Source organism: Macrotis lagotis, chromosome 6 (genome assembly GCF_037893015.1).
Source record: "Macrotis lagotis isolate mMagLag1 chromosome 6, bilby.v1.9.chrom.fasta, whole genome shotgun sequence".
NCBI lineage: Eukaryota > Metazoa > Chordata > Mammalia > Peramelemorphia > Peramelidae > Macrotis > Macrotis lagotis.
Genome location: NC_133663.1, coordinates 91,879,145 through 91,885,778, shown reverse-complemented (window position 1 = coordinate 91,885,778; position 6,634 = coordinate 91,879,145). Strand labels below are relative to the sequence as shown.

At 36.9% G+C, this 6,634-nt stretch overlaps 1 pseudogene; it reads left to right on the top strand.

Annotated features, from left to right (window-relative positions):
* The first annotated feature begins 4,739 nt into the window (after nt 1–4,739).
* On the top strand, nt 4,740–5,827 carry LOC141491745 (E3 ubiquitin-protein ligase KCMF1 pseudogene; annotated as a pseudogene).
* Nucleotides 5,828–6,634: the final 807 nt, after the last annotated feature.

The following is a 6,634-nucleotide window of genomic DNA, read 5'->3' as shown; positions in this document are numbered from 1 at the left end:
TGTATTTCCTGGGCAGTTTGTTCTTCTCTTTGTCCCTATTGTTGCTTAGATATTGACTACTTCACTTTTTCATCAATACACCTAGAAAAGAAGGTTGAAACCCAAACCAGTGAATTTATTTGAAATTATTAATTGCTCATTACAAGACTGATGGAGTAGGAAGTGGAAAATATTCACTAAATGAGGCTTGAAAATGATCTGAAAACTAAATTCATCTATGTGATTACAATTGCCCATTAGCAGATATAATTGGGAGTTGGCTGTATTCTTGTGGGATCCTTTAAAAGAGACCTTTGCAATGGAGAGAGTCACTGTGAGGTTAAGACATGGCTCAGTCATAGCCTCCAAAAATTTTACATTAATAAAAGATGCAAGAGGAGGCCAGAAAAGGCATGAAGAACTATTTTATTTACTTAAAATACAAAGAGCATTTAAAAGATTGTGAGTGATTTGAAGACAGGATTCGTTTTTGAAAAAGCACTTCAACTCTAGCCTCCAACATTTCTTTCAGGGACCCCCTTGAGAATCAGAATTGATGTGGGGATTGTTTTAGTTGTGTTGTTAATAATAACTGACTGAGACTGTCTGCCAAAAACATTTCACTGCAGGATTTAAAATATGCTTTCCAAGCCTACAACTAATGGGTAGTGCTCTGATGTCAATGAGTATGGGGTGGCAGTTGCCAGTTCATCAGGAATGCAAAACAACTAACTGTATGAATAGGAACACTGTGTTGTTATGCTACTTTTTTTGCTGTCCAATTTGTGATGTTCTAATTGCATAATTTATTGCAAACAAGAAATAGAGTGCATTTTTAAGTTATTTTTTAAAAGGCTCCTGATTCAGTTAGGCTGAGTGGTCTTACCCAACCCAAATAAGGCATCACCTAGATACTCTGAATTACTTAGCACAACTGCTAACACCATAACCCTAATTCTTAATTTCTGACACCAATTTTAATCAAATGATATGGCTTTGTAGTACTAGAGATAGAACAACTAAGTTGTATTTTTGTAAGTTACATTTTCTGTTTGTCTCATCTATCTTTTTTCCCCAATATTTTATTTTTCCAACCACATGGAATGGTAGTTTTCAACATTATTGCCTCATCAACCTTAAAAAAAATTCATAGTACTTAGGGGCTCTGCATTCTAATTCTTTTTCTACCCCTGACTTTTGGTGTGACCTCAGTGAGTCATTTGATCTTAGTTTATGACTGAAGTTTCCTTTTGAATAAGTTCCAAAGAGGCTGGGTTATATCATTGGTGAATATTAGAACTCAGAAATTGAATGCCAAATTCAGTGCCACCTTCACTGTCACTAAACTAAGGGAAATGGATCACATATATAGAATCCTTCAGAAATTTCCTTAATCTCACCCTAATTCACATTTGAAGACTGAGGCATTGAGAGGAGGAAGATACAGGACTAAGGAACAACTACCTCAAGCTTAATGAAAAATAAAGCCTTGAAAGAGTTATGGTAGGTACATTTTGACTTGTAAATTAGATTATTTTTGGTTTTGTTTTGTAAAGAGTGTCAGCTTAGTATAATGGATAAAAGGCTGGCTCTATAATCAGGAAGATACAGTTTCAAGAGCTGACATGTAACCAGGTGGGAAAGCTAGTTGGTGCAATGGTTAAAGCACTGGTCTTGAAAGTAGGAGAACCTGAGTTCAAGTTTGACCTCAGATACTTGACACTTACTAGCTGTGTGACCTTGGGTAACTTATTTAACCCTGATAGCCTTGTATCCAGGGCTATGTCCAGTCATCCTGATTCATATCTGGTCTCTGGACCCAGATGGCTCTGGAGGAGAAAGTGAGATTGATGACCTAGCACACCACTTTCTTGCTCAAATCCAATTCATGTATTTGTCATGACATCATCCCACTGATGTCATGGTCTTCTTCAAGAATGAAGGACAAACAACATCTAAAATGAGGTATGTGACTGTGGATCAAGTTATTTAATCAATGTACTCTAGGTAGCCCCCTAAAATTATGATTATAGTAGATTTACCTATATACATCTGTAGAGGGAGTTTCACAAAAGAAGTTCCTTACACTGACAAGATCACTTGTCTGTCCCCACCAAAAACGGAAATTTTTCAAGAATAATTCATTGCAGAAGTAAGGTGAACTGATCAGGATTCTAGCCAAAAGGATTACTCACCCCAGGCCAGGAGGTTGATTTGACCATCAAGAATAAAAGTCTAATGATGAGGTAGTTTAAGTTTCCTGATAGGTGGGAATTCCATTCCAAGCTCTGATTATCCAAAACCCATCAGGCCTTCTCCCAAAAGCTTAACTCCTAATCTATCAGGATGATACTGATCAACTTTTAGTCATGGGAGGAAGAGAAGAATTATCTACTTCCAGGAAAATGGAGCTTGCTTAAGACTTTTCACTGCCAAAGAAGTTTGATCCAATGGGAAACTGTAGGCTCTAAAATATTTGTGAAATGTTGAATGAGTTGCATGTTGAATGAATGAATGAATGAAGTCAAATGGGAAGTCCCAAGGGATGCTCCAAATTAAAAGATCTCAATGAAAAATACATTGATAGGAGCCTGGGAGCTCTCCTTGGTTCTGAAATTATCTTGACTTCCTGATAGTTTGAAACTTTACTGATGTTGATTTATCTGTTATGGGATCCAGTCTAGTCTTTCTCTGTTATCATGACCCGAACTGGCTTGATTGTCTTTAACCATGAGGATCCAAGAATATATGACCCTGAATTCTACAAATTTCTCTTTTAATAGTGTTAATGGTCCTGCTGGATTGTTTCCATTTATGTCTGCTTAGTCAGGACTCACAAACCAGATCACTGGGTACATAGCCTTACTTACATACTTAGTGAAAAATAGCAATACTGACATTCCATTTTGTTAGGAGCAACACATTGTTGGGGTTAGTGGAAAGTTCTAACATGTCTGGATAAAAACCACTGAAACAATGGTTCTGAAAACTACTGAAAAGAGGTCAGGGTAGTACAATGAAAGATCAGCTTTGGAATCACAGGATATGAATTTGAATCCTACTCTTGACAGTACTACTTATGCTAGCTTGGGTAAGTCATGTGATCTCCCAAGGTCATGGTTTCTTCATCTGTTAAAAAAAAAAAAGGACTTACATTAGATTCGGAAGTCACTTCCAGTTCTGAAACCAAGGTCCTATGTCTCAGCAAAACTTGTGGAGACAGGTAAGACAATGATGTTGTGCTAGACCTGGAATCAGGGAGACTTGAGTTTGAATTGGTCTCAGACACTTACTAGTTGTGGGACCCTAAGGAAGTCATTCTCTTTCCACCACAGATTTCTCATTTGTAAATTGGGGATAACAGCTATCTCTGAGAGTTATTTTGTGAGCAAAAAGAGATTTTATTTTTAAGTTATTTTGCAAATCTTAAAGCACTACATAAAAGCTAATGGTAACAATATTCCCCCAAAACAAAAAAACAACAACCAAAAACCTCTCCAAAAATTGTTTTCAGGGCTTATGCCCTGAAATAACATAATGAATCTTTCTCCAATAGATTGATTACACAAATGAGACACCAGTGACCAATTGAGTCTTTCTACAATGCTAATGTGACTAAGGCCATTCTAGTAGACAAGTCTGAGAAAATTAAAGCCTATGTCAGGGAGTTGATTCACCTTTCTAGGGGAGGCTGATGAACAAGAAGATTCAAAAGTGTGGGCTTCAAAGGCTCAGATTTTTGAATCTGACAAACTGGAGAAGAGGGATTTCCTCCAGCTGGAAGAGAGTTGGAGCATAATTCCATATAAACAGATGATCATTGAAGATGTGAATGAAACCTTTACTTACATCAAACCAGAAAAGAAGTGGTATTCATACCAACCAATTGAGAACCTAGACAAATGGGCCTCAGAGGAAATTGTACCATTCCTGTCACATGCTCAAAATTTTTAAAAATATTATTGATATATTTTAGTTTTGTATTACTACATGTCCCAATATATCCTTCTCCATCCTCTGTGCTAAAAAACCATCATTTCTGAAAATCAAAAAAGGAACAGAGGGAATCCAGTTCAGCAAAATTTTAAAAATCTGAAATTATATAATGAATGAGTGAATGAATGAATGACTGAATGAATGAATGAATGACAAAGCATTTATTAGATATTTACTTTGTACTAAGACTGTGCCAAATACTAGGGATACAAATTTTAAAATCAAGATAGTCCCTGCTTTCAAGTTAATCACATCCTAACTCTGGGAGACAAATGTAAAATAAAACAGCAAGGCAGAAAGGTCCATAAACCTCAAGTGTGGTGCTCTTCATCAGAAGAAAAGGCCCAGAAGTCCTTAGCTTACATGAATAATGAAAATAATACAAGGGAATTAAGGAATAAAAACAGAGAATTTGGTAAGTCTTCAGAGACACTGATAGGGATGATGGTCAGACCTGGTGATCATCAATCTCCTAGGAATGTGAGTAGTCAAGCAGCTAGTGCCAAAGAAAAAATGCAAAATGAAAGGAAACCCCTAGTGGTGGTTCTGGGATGACCCAGGGACAGGATAGAAATTGAAGGAACACCCCCAGGGTGGCTGCTCTTCTCACTACCCAAGCATTCTGTAATATATTCCCTATCCCTATTTGCTCACCAACTCTATGACCAGGTCAGTCAAATAGTTTGAATAGTTCTGGGACCCCTCCAGAAGTTTACATATGTCTGTAGTCCAGGAGGGACCACTCTGCCACCAACTGAATTAGGATGTCCCAACATGAAAGTGTCAGCAGTGATGCTTTTTTTTAAAAGGAAATATTCAAGATCAAAGATACTAGTGTTTAATTTGCAACAATTATGATCTTTGTACATCTTACAAAAGTGGTGTGACAATGACAAAGTATATAACCGACCATCCAATGTGATGTATACTAACAAGGGTAGATTTCAGTTTGGTATTATGGTCAAGAATCTTTCTCAGTAGCTATAGTTTTCTTCTCTATTGTGAGAAAATGGGTTATATGGAAACATATCTTCAAGAGCATGCTACTTCTGAACATGCAGAAACATCAACAGAAGTTATTTGTCCAATCTGTGCAGCAATACCTGGCAGAGATTATAATCATGTCACAATGACTTTGTAGCTCATCTCACACTTGAACACAGAACCCCTAGAGATTTAGATGAATTGATATAATACATTGTTTCACCTCAACATACACTGTTGGGCATTAGGAGGTCTTTGGACAATAGATCAAACATGCATTTTACCAGTGGTTCCGCTGATGAACATTCTTCAAAGAGTTCATAGACTCTAAGCAATTGAGAAGCCATGACTCCTATTGCTAATCTTTTATCTCAGTTATCAGGAGTGAGACTTTCTGAAGGACGACAATGCAATTCCTCTGAACCCTCAGCCTCCCAGTGACAACAGCTGCAGCTTGAACTACAACATTCACAGGAAGCTTAGCAACAACTGGAGACAGCCCTTAATGCAATCAGGCTCACTAATACAAACAGGGTCACCACTACAATTTCACAATCCACAAAATGTGGAAAACAACCAGCAAACTATTCAAAACTCTCCATTTCTTCTTACAAAGTTAAGTGGTTTTAAGATGTCAGAAATAGCCTCAGTCAATGGAAAGTGAGCAGACAAACCCAGAGCTTGTTTGTTCAAGACCCTGTCCTGTCCTCCCCAGCTTAGGATGAATGGAAGGAGGTGAAGGGGCTGGTGTGGGATTGCAGATTTTAATTCTATGGGCTGTAAAGTTATTATGTTTTAGATGATGTTTTAGACAACCTAAATTTAAAAGTATAATAAGGGAAATGAACCCCTATCACCTCCTCTTTGATGACATTCCAATTCAGAGACACTATCCTCTCTGCTGAATTTGTCAATGACAGTGGACAACCATCTGCAAAGTAGGAATAGTATCTCCTAAATCTTTTCCTTGAGGCCAAGCTTGGTCATTACCATTTTACAACATTCTATATGAATTTTCTTATGGTTCTTTTCCATTTGCATTGTTCTCATCATTTTATGTATTGTCTTCCTTGTTCTCTCATTATACTTTGCATTCATTCATATATAAATCTTCTTATGCTCTAGAAATTTAAAATAAAATAATCACAAAAATAGCGCTACCAGATGTCCATTCACTCAGGAAAGTTTCTAAATTACATTTCTAAGGCTTATCAATCTGAAGGCCATAAAATTTGTTTCTGAATTTCTTCAAAGCCTCTTCAGTTAAGCTCTAAGAACAGCAGAGAATACCAGTAATGTTTCCACAGATTTTAATTTGTAAACTGGTTTCCACAGAAATGACATCTTGTTTATACTTTCTGCAGTTTGTTTCAGAGAAGCAATAAAATTCAATAAAAATCTAATACAGTGAAAATGAAGAAATTGAGAATAATGACTTGCACATGGGTAGAACGGGGCTGGCTATTTTCTCTTCTAAAAAATAAACACAATTAGAGGGGAAGACCATTTGAAAACAACAATATATAATTAGTGAGAACAATGCAGAACACTGGCTGGCCAACAGCTTCAACAGAATTAGACACAATATTGGAAGCACTTTATGTAGTTTTGTGGTTTGCCTCGATAGCACAAATGTGGCAAGAAATCATATGGACTTTTTCTCACTTGTCAGGGC